The sequence below is a fragment of the Nyctereutes procyonoides genome, unplaced genomic scaffold (assembly GCF_905146905.1).
Source record: "Nyctereutes procyonoides isolate TBG_1078 unplaced genomic scaffold, NYPRO_anot_genome, whole genome shotgun sequence".
NCBI classification, from domain to species: Eukaryota; Metazoa; Chordata; class Mammalia; order Carnivora; family Canidae; genus Nyctereutes; species Nyctereutes procyonoides.
This window is the reverse complement of record NW_026575036.1, coordinates 18,039,766-18,050,964: the sequence shown is the minus strand read 5'-3', so window position 1 is coordinate 18,050,964 and position 11,199 is coordinate 18,039,766.

Here is an 11,199-nt window from a genome sequence, read left to right as displayed (position 1 = left end):
TCAGCCCCTCAGGAAGCAACTGCTAATCATTCTACCAATGATTAAAACAGCAACAGCAACATGAACAAGAACAAACCACTGAACTTTGTTGGTAAAATGGCAAGAGTCATACAGAATTTGTTATGCTTAAAACCATATTGGCTTTAATTGGTAAAGGGATGTGATTTTAAGCTTTGTGTTAAAAAAAAAAATTATTTAGGGCAGCCTAGGTGGCTCAGTGGTTTAGTGCCGCCTTCAGCCCAGGGCCTGATCCTGGGGTCCTGGAATCGAGTCCCACATTGGGCTCCGTGCAATGGAGCTTGCTTCTCCCTCTGCCTGTGTCTCTGCCTCTCTCTGTGTCTCTCATGAATAAATAAATAAAATCTTTTTAAAAAATTATTTAGACTGTCTTGAAAATTGTGAAGTTGAATATGAATTTGAAAGTGTTATTCAATAATAATTTATTCACTAGACTTATGTACATGACACTATTCTAGGCAATAGTTCAGTTTTCAAAGAATTGTGTGCAGTGGTTTTTATAATTTAGTCAAAAATGTCAGATTCTCCAAAATTTGAAGAATAGGAAAAAGTCCTTAGAGAAAATTAAGAAAAAAGAGGAAAAATGATTTGCTAAAGTTCATAAGACAAAAGAGTAGTAGATTCAACTACAAAAGCATCTTAAGCCTCTGTACAACAAAAGGTCCATAAGGAAATCCAAAAGAAAATAACAATATAAGAAAAACATTACAACATATATAACTGAGAAAAAGCAAAAATTCTTACATACAAAGGGTTCTGGAAATTCAATAAAGACAAATAATTCACTAGAAAAATGGGGAAAGGTTATAAAGGAACAGTTTATATAAAAGGAAATACCATACGAAAGATGGTCAACCTCAAACATAAAGAAAGGGAAAATAAAATAGTTTTTACTTATCAGATGGATAAAGCTAAAAATTTTAGTCATAACTTGTGTATGGAAGACATTCTCAAACACTACTAGAGGACAACATATATATATATATATATATAAACAGCATCACTGAAGATAATTTGTTAGTATATCTCAAAATTTCAAATATAAACACTCTTTAACCCAACACTCACAATTAGAAATATACAGTGTGGGTAAATTAACACATGTATATAAGGATATAGTCTCAGAATGTTTGCTGGTACTATAATAGCAAAAAGCTGTAAAAATCTAAATGTCCATCAATGGAGGACCTCTTATTTACCTACATAAAATAAGATACCATGCTGCTATAAAGTAATATATAGTATAGATAGATAGATAGATAGATAGATAGATAGATAGATGTGTGTGTGTGTGTGTGAGAGAGAGAGAGAGAGAGAGACAGAGGGAGGTAGAAATGTGGAAAGATGTCCAAGAATTAATAAGAAAAAGCAAGTTGAGGAATCATGGGTATAATATGATTACATTTGTGTATAAAAAAAGGTGAGACAGGGGTGCCTGGGTGGGCATCTGCCTTGGACTCGGGTCATGATCCCGGGATCCTGGGATTGAACCCCACATTGAACTCCCTGCTCAGCAGAAGCCTGCTTCTACTTCTCTTTCTGCTGCTCCCCGTGCTGTGCTCTCTCTCTGGCTCTCCCTCTCTCAAATAAATAAATTAATTTTTTTTAAGATAGAGACAAAAGTATGAACAACAACAAAACATTGAATTATAGAATTTCCACAAAATTAAGAAAGTTTATATTTCAAAGGACGTCATAAAGAAAGTGAAAAGACAACCCATTGAATAGGAGAAAATATGTGCAAATCATATACACCACAAGGCACTTATACTGAGAATATATAAGGAGCTTTTCCAATTCAACAGTAAAAAGACAAATAACCCAATTAAAAATGGGCAAAAGATCTAAACAGACATTTTTCCAAAAAAGATACACAAATGGTTAATAAGTACATAAAACAATGTTCAGCATCATTAGTCATTAGGGAAATGCAAATCAAAATCATGATGAGATTTCTTTTTACCCCTATTAGAATGGCTAAAATAGAAGGCATACAAATATTAGTGAGGATGTGGAGAATTAGAACCCTCATACACTGTTGACTAGGTTGTAAAATCATGCAGTACTTGGAAAACAGTGTTTCCTCAAAATGTTAAACAGAGTTTGCCATATGCTCCAGCAATTCCACTCTTACATATTTACTCAAGAGAATTGAAAGCAGATGTTCACCCAAAATCTTGTACATGAATGTTCGTAGCAGCATTGTTCATAATGCAGGAAAAAGTGGAAACTTAAATGTCTATTAACTGATGAATGGATAAACAAAATATGGTATAGCCATGCAATGGAATACTACCTAGCTACAGAGAGATGGAACATGTGGCACCTGAGTGGTTCAGTCAGTTAAGTGTCTGCCTTTGGTGCCTGTCATGATCTCTGGGTTCCAGGATTGAGCCCTGCACTGGGCTCCCTGCTCAGCAGGGAGTCTGCTTTCCCTTCTCTGTCTGCCTCTGCCCCTGCCCCTCCCTCTGCTTGTGCTCTCTTTCTTGCTCTTAAATAAATAAATAAATGCATTTTTTAAAAAAGAAATATGTAACATGATGTACATGCTACACCAAGGATGACACTTATAAACATCATACTGAATAAAATAAGCCAGATATGAGTAGCCATATGTTGCATGATCCCACTTATATGAAATGTCTAGAACAGACAAATTCAGAGACACAGAAAGTAGTTTGGTGGTTGCCAGGGCAAGCAGGAAATGGGGAGTAACTAATAATATGAGGGTATGCTTTTGAGGTGATGAAATGTTCTCAAATTAGATAGCTATAGTGACTTTACAACCTTGTGAATTATACTAAAATCCACTGAATAGAAAGGCTGAACATTTAAAATATTTGAATCATATCTCAACAAAGTTATTATTTTTAAAAGGTAAAGGGATAGATATTTGTGTACAGTTGACCCTTGAACAATGCCACGTTTAGGGACACTGATCCCTGAGATTATATAATCTTTGTATAATTTTTGACTACCCCAAAACTTAACTACAAATAGGCCTACTGTTGACTGGAAACCATACTGATTACATAAATAGTTAATTAATGCATATCCTATTTGTTTTATATATATATTATATACTGTATTCTTACAATAAAGTAAGCTAAAGAAAAGAAAAAGTTAAGAAAATAATAAGTACATTTACAGTATGGTGCTGTATTTATTAGAAAAATCTTCAGGTAAGTGGATCTGCACAGTTTAAACCCATGTATTAAAGTGTCACTATAGGGCAGCCCAGGTGCCTCAGAGGTTTGGTGCAGTCTTCAGCCCAGGACTTGATCCTGGAGACCTGGGATCGAATGTCATGTTGGGCTCCCTGCATGGAGCCAGCTTCTCCCTCTGGCTGTGTCTCTGCCTCTCTCTCTGTGTCTCTCATGAATAAATAAAAATTAAAAAATCTTAAAAAAAATAGTGTCACTACATAATCTGAATTAGTATACTGAACTTGGTAAAATGCAAGTGGGAAACATCTTTACTTGTTCTCCCCACTGGGCTTCAAACAAGCTCTGCAAACTCTTCCTTTTTTGAACAATATCTCAGGCAGATCCCCTTAACTTTTCCCTGCCACTTTCATAAATGAACAAAAAGCCTCATTTGTAGTGAACAGAGACTACAATCTGATATCAAGAATTTAATTTATCCAGTTCAAAGCTTGTTCACTCTCCCTTCACTCTTCTAACTTGTTTTTCTACCCTTTTATCCCTTCTACTACCTCTAGCCTGCTTTCATGGTGCAGTTGTCCTCTAGCAGACATTCAGATGCTGGCTCTTCTCTCTTGGGCTGCTTTTGTGGGCTCTCTGGACACCTCTCTCCATCCTTACTTCCCAGACAGAGCCCCCACTTACACTATGCTCTCTCAGGCAGGCCCTGGTTTCTCAGATCTTACCTACCTACATACCCTTCCTTACCCTGGGTGTCTGAAGCAGTACAATCCTTTCAAGGATCAGCCTAACTACCTTCTCTGGAACACAAGTAGATCACAGAAAACCAATTTCTTTGAATCCTTCTCTTTCCCTCTAAGGTTGTATTCCCTTCCCTCCACTAAAACAGGTAATTGTGAATTTTGTGCTGTTTTGTTTTGTTTTACATTTATTCATAGTTTTTGCCATATATATTGCCGAATATACATATATTACTATATGATATGTCCCTTAGCTGGGCCTGCTTTAGAACTTAATGTGAATTGAGTTATACTCCAGATCCTAGAGACAAATTGCCTGGTTTCAAATCAGGCCCCTCCCCATTGTGTGATCTTGGGCAGTGACTTAATCTTTTTATACATCAGTTTCGTATCTGTAAACTGAAGATAATAATAGAAGTTACACCATTGGATTGTTTAAAGGATTAAGTAAGTGAATAATTGTAAGGTACCTGGTCTGACATTAGTAATTGTTTAAAAATGTTTATATATGTATTCTTCTATAGCTTCTATAATGTTTTATTTAACATGTTTTTTTTTTTTTTTTTTTTTTTTTTAAATTTTTATTTTATTTTATTTATTTTTTGATAGTCACAGAGAGAGAGAGAGAGAGGCAGAGACACAGGCAGAGGGAGAAGCAGGCTCCATGCACCGGGAGCCCGACGTGGGATTCGATCCCGGGTCTCCAGGATCGCGCCCTGGGCCAAAGGCAGGCGCCAAACCGCTGCGCCACCCAGGGATCCCTATTTAACATGTTTTTAACCTTTATGAATTATATCCAAGATTGTGGTTCATTTGTTAATTTCCCTATAACATTCTACTGTACCATGATTTTTTAAAAAGATTTTATTTATTTATTCATGAGAGACAGAGAGAGACAGAGACAGGTAGAGACAGAGAGAGGTAGAGACACAGAGGGAGAAGCAGGCTCCATGCAGGGAGCCCGGTGTGAGACACGATCCCGGGACTCCAGGATCATGCCCTGGGCCGAAGGCAGGCACTCAACTGCTGAGCCACCCAGGGATCCCCACTCTTGATGTTTTTTAAATTTTTATTTTATTTAAATTCTATTAATTGGGGCACCTGTGTATCCCTATAACCTATTTAACCCATTGCCCCACCAACCTCCCTTCTGGGAACCACGTTTGTTCTCTACGGTTAAGAGTCTGTTTCTTGGTTTGTCCCTCTTTCTCTCTTTCTCTCTTTTCCTCTTTGTTTGGTTTCTTAAATTTCACATATGATGAAATCATACAGTATCTGTCTTCCTCTGACTGACTTATTTCACTTAGCATTATACTCTCTAGCTCCATTCATTTTCTTGCAAATTGCAAGATTTCATTTTTTTTTACGGCTGGATAATATTTCAATATATATATATATATATATATATATATATATATATATATACCACCTCTTTATCCATTCATCAATAGATGTACACTTGGGCTGCTTCCATATCTCCACTATTGTCAATAATGCTGCTGTAAACATAGGGGTGCATGTATCCCTTTGAAGTAGCGTTTTTGTATTCTTTGGATAAATAACCAGGAGTACTATTGCTGGATCACAGAATACTTCTATTTTTAACTTTTTTGAGGAACATCCATACTTTTTTCCACAGTGGCTGAACCAGTTTGCATTTTCACCAACAGTGCAAGAAGGTTCCTTTTTCTCCACACCCTCACCAACACTTGTTTCTTGTGTTGTTGATTTTAGCAATTTTAAGAGGTGTGAGGTGATATCTTCTGGGGGTTGTGATTAGTATTTCCCTGATGGTAAGTGATGATGAACATCTTTTCATTTACCTCTTGGCCATCTGTATGTCTTCTCTGGAGAAACGTCTGTTCATGTATTCTGTCCATTTTTAATTGGAGTATTTGTTTTTCGAGTGTTGAGTTGTAGAAGTTCTGTATATATTTTGGATACTAACCCTTTATTGGATATTCAATTTGCACATATTTTCTCCCATTTTGTAGGTTGCCTTTTAATTTTGTTGATTGTTTCTTTGCTGTAAAGAAGCTTTTTATTTTGATGTAGTCCCAATAGTTTTTGCTTTTGTTTTCCTCACCTCAAGAGAAATATCTAGAAAAAAGTTGCCATGGCCAATGTCAAAGAGGTTACTGCCTGTGTTCTCTTCTAGGGTTTTTTTTTTTTTTTATAGTTTCAGGTCTTACATTTAGGTCCTTAATCCATTTCAAATCTATTTTTGTGTATTGTGTAAGAAAGGGGTCCAGTTGCATTTTCCCCAACACCACTTGCTGAAGAGACTGTCCTTTTCCCAGCAGATATTTTTTCTTGTTTGTCAAAGACTAATTGACCATATAATCATCAGTTTAATTCTGGGTTCTCTATTCTGTTCTGTGTCTATTTTTGTGTCAGTACAATACTGTTTTGATTACTACAGCTTTGTAACATAATTTGAAGTCTGGAATTGTGATACCTCCAGCTTTGCCTTTTTTCTTTTTTTTCAAGATTGTTTTGGGTACTTGGGGTCTATTGTGGTTCATAACAAAATTAAGAAATGTTTGTTCTAGTTCTATAAAAAATGCTGTTGGTATTTTGATAGGGATTTCATTAAATCTGTAGATTGCTTTGGGTAATAGAGACATTTGAACAATATTTGTTCTTCTAATCCATGAGCATGGAATGTCTTTGCATTTCTTTGTGTCATTTTCTATTTCTTTCACCAATGTTTTATAGTTTTCAGAGACAAGTCTTTCACCTCTTTGGTTAGGTTTATTCCTAGGTATCTTATGGTTTTTGGCACAATTGTAAATGGGATTATTTTCTTAATTTCTCTTTCTGCTGCTTCATTATTGGTGTAAAGAAATGCAACAGATTTCTGCTTGCTGATTTTGTATCCTATGATCATACCGCATTAGTCAGTTCTAGCAGTTTTTGGTGGAGTCTTTAGGGTTTTCTATCTATAACATCATGTCATCTGTAAATAGTGAAATTTTTACTTCTTTGCCAATTTGGATGTCTTTTATTTCTTTTTGTTGTCTGGCCCTTTATCTTTTTTGATTAGAGTTTTTCAGTTGTATTAATCATTAAAATTTTGTACCTAGATGGCTCAGCAAATGGAGTATGTTACTCTTGATCTTGGGATTGTGATTTTGAGCCCCACATTGGGTGTAGAGATTACTTAAAAATAAAGTCTTAGGGCAGCCCAGGTGGCTCAGCGGTTTGGCGCTGAGGTGTGATCCTGGAGCCTGGGGATCAAGTCCCACATTGGGCTCCCTGCATGGAGCCTGCTTCTCCCTCTCCCTCTGTCTTCTCTGCCTCTCTCTGTGTGTCTCTCATGAATGAATAAATTAAGTCTTAAAAAAAAATTAAAAAATAAAATCTTAAAAAAAAATCACACGAAATTTGTCTTTGTTGATACTGTTTTCTATTTTCATTTGTGGGCTTTTTACTATATTCTTCCTTTTACCTTAACTTTATTGTATCATTCTTTTTCTAATTTGTTAAATTAGAAATGCATATTAAATTGGTTTTGAAAAATTCATTTTTAAATTTTCTTATAAGCAATTTTTATATTATTCTTCTCTTTTAATGATACTCTTTCCAAATTTTCATTAGAAGTTTTTTTTTTTTTCAGGGTCACCTGGATGGCTCAGCGATTGAGCATCTGCTTTGGCTTCAGATGTGATCCCGGCATCCTGGGATCAAGTTCCACATCAGGCTCCTTGCATGAAGCCTGCTTCTCCCTCTGCCAGTGTCTCTGCCTCTCTCTGTGTCTCTCATGAATAAATAAATAAAATCTTTAAAAAAAAAAGATTTTTAAAAAATTTCTAAAAGTTTGGTATTACTTAAATTATAATTTTGTTATTTTTTTAAAAAAAATATTTATTTTTTCATGATAGACACAAAGAGAGGCAGAGAGATAGGCAAAGGGAGAAGCAGGGTCCCTGCAGGGAGCCCAATGTGGGGACTTGATCTCCCTGTGCTCTATTTGTGTTATTCTTTTGGATATGTTTTGCAGGTCTATCCATCTTTTTTCAGCTAGGTATAACTTACTATTTGATCTATCCACTGAGTTTTCAATTTTAATTGTAAATATATTTCTAGAATTTTTGTATTGTTCTATTTCAAATCTCATTACCCCGATTCAATAGTCTTTTTCCCTGTGTCTGATTTTTATTTGTTTCCTTCTTTAAAAAAAAAAAAGATTTTATTTATTTACTCATGAGAGACACACACACACAGAGGCAGAGACACAGGCAGAGGGAGAAGCAGGCTCCATGCAGGGAGCCCAATGTGGGACTTGATCCCAGGTCTCCAGGATCAGGCCCTGGACTGAAGGCAGGTGCTAAACCACTGAGCCACCCAGGGATCCCCTCTGTTTGTTATTTCTTGAAGTATATCAAACATAGTTATTTTGTATTCTGTTTCTGATAATTCTGTAACTATAATCATTGCATATCTGGTTCTCTTTAAATTGTTGGCTTGGAGAATTATGGACCATATAGGCTCGAAGCCTATGATTAGGATATTTGAGGTGAGATATATATATTTTTTTCTTCTATCCAGATCCAAAGACAAAACATGCACATATGATCACAATTTCACATTGCGTGCTGTGGTTCTTCCTAGTTTATTTAGTGAGAGTATCACTCTTTCCAGATTTTACTTTCAGGCAGAGGTTACTCTTACCTGATATTTCATTGTTCTCAGGCCCCAGATTTTGCCTCTTATTCCTGGTATAGATGAGTTACTAAAACTCAGGTCTATCCACACTAAACACAGATAGTCTTAGGGCAAAGACCACCTCTATTTTATGCCCACGGATTCAATTCAAACTTTATTGTTTCTGGCATCAGTTCAACAATGCATTTAAATTTTTTTCATTTTAAATGCAGGGTTTGTTTTTTTTTTAAGAAAAGACTTAAGTTTTTTGGAGGAGCTTTAGTTTCACAGCAAAATCAAGGTACAGATTTCCCATATACCTTTTACACGCACACCAGCCTTTTTTAGTATCAACATCCCACACCGGAATGGTGCATTTGTTACAATTGAGGAACCTACAGTGACACAATATAATTACCCATATTCCATAATATACATTAGTGTCCACTCTTGATATTGTACATTCTAAGAGTTTGGACAAATTCATAGTTACATGTATCTACAAATTTATAGTTACATGTATCTAAATAGTTAATACTATTTTCAGTGTCCTAAAAATACTCTGCTCTTCCTATTCGTCCCTAACTCTCCCCCAACTCCTAGACAGTCTGACCTTTTAAAAAAGTTTTTGGAAAAAGGTTTTATTTATTTATTCATGAGAGACACAGAGAGTGGCAGAGACATAGGCAGAGGGAGAAGCAGGCTCCCTGCAGGGAGCCCCTTGTGGGACTTGATCCTATGATGGCAGGGTCAAAATCCAAGCCAAAGGCAGACACTCAACTACTGAGCCACGGAGACATCACTACAAACTCTGATCTTTATTGCCTCCATAGTTTTGCCTTTTCCAGAATGTCATATAGTCATAAATGTCTACTATGTAGCCTTTTTAGTTTGGCTTCTTTTACTTAGTAACATTCATTTAAGTTTCATCCATGTCTTTTCATGGTTTGATACCTCATTTCTTTTTAGCACTCAATAATATTCCACTGTCTGAATTTACACTATTTATCCATTCACCTAAAGACATCTTTTTTTTTAATATTTTATTTATTTATTCATGATAGACACAGAGAGAGAGAGAGGCAGAGACAGAGGCAGAGGGAGAAACAGGGTCCATGCAGGGAGCCTGACGTGGGACTTGATCCAGGGTCTCCAGGATCACATCCTGGGCTGCAGGCGGCGCTAAACCGCTGTGCCACCGGGGCTGCCCTACTTAAAGACATCTTGGTGAGTTCCAAGTTTTGGCTATTATGAATATAGTTGCCATAAACATCTATATGCAGATTTTTGTGTGCACATAAGTTTTCAACTTCTTTAGGTAAATACCAAGCAGCACGATTGCTGGATCATATGGGTAAGGGTAGCTTCAGTTTTAAAAAAACTACCAGACTATCTTCCTAAGTCGCTATACCATTTTGGATTCCTACCAGCAATGAATGAGAGTTCCTGTTGCTCCACATCCTTGTCAGCATTTGGTGTTGTCAGTGTTCTGATTTTGAGCCATTCTAATAGATGTGTAGTGGTATCTCATTCTTATCATCAGCATTTTCCTGATGACATATGATGTAGATCATCCTTTCACATGCTTATTTGGCACTGTACACTGTACCTTCTTTGGTGAGCTTTCTGTTAAGGTCTTTGACTATTTTTTAATTGGGTTGTTTATTTTCTTATTGTTCTTATTCTAAGAGTTCTTTGTATATTTTGGATAACAGTCCTTTATCAGGTGTGTCTTTTTTTTTTTTTTTTAAATTTTTTATTTATTTATGATAGTCAGAGAGAGAGAGAGAGAGAGAGAGAGAGAGAGAGAGAGAAGCAGGCTGCATGCACCGGGAGCCCGATATGGGATTCGATCCCGGGTCTCCAGGATCGCGCCCTGGGCCAAAGGCAGGCGCCAAACCGCTGCGCCACCCAGGGATCCCTATCAGGTGTGTCTTTTGTAAATGTTTGTGCCTGATCTATGGCTTGTTTTCTCATTTTCTTTTTTTTTTTCCATTTAAAAAAATTATTTAAATTCAATCAATTAACATACAATGTATTATTGATTTCAGTAGAGGTCAGTTATTCATCAGTCTTATATAATGCCCAGTGCTCATTACATCACACACCCTCCTCATTGCACATCATCCAGTTACCCCCAACCCCTCACCCACTTCCCCTCCAGCCATCCTGCTATTTGTTTCCTTTGGTTGAGTCTCTTATGGTTTGTCTCCTTCTCTGATTTCTTCTTGTGTAGACTTTTAGACACATTTTGTTAAATAATATAACATTAAATGAAGTGATAATAATAGTATGTGATTTTCACATACAAAGTCCGTGGGAAATTTAAAGATCTTGGCAATAGTTCTGTTTATCAAACATGCCAAATAGTATTAAACAACACTGACAAAAAGGGGCACCACTGTCATACGCATATTTTTAACGGAATGACATTACAGTTTTAATTTTATTTTTAAGATTTTATTGATTTATTCATGAGAGACACACACAAAGAGGCACAGACACAGGCAGAGGGAGAATCAGGCTCCCTGAAAGGAGCCTCATGCAGGACTCGATTCCAGGACCCTAGGATAACAATCTGAGCTGAAGGTAGATGCTCAACCACTGAGCCACCCAGGTGCTCCAAAATC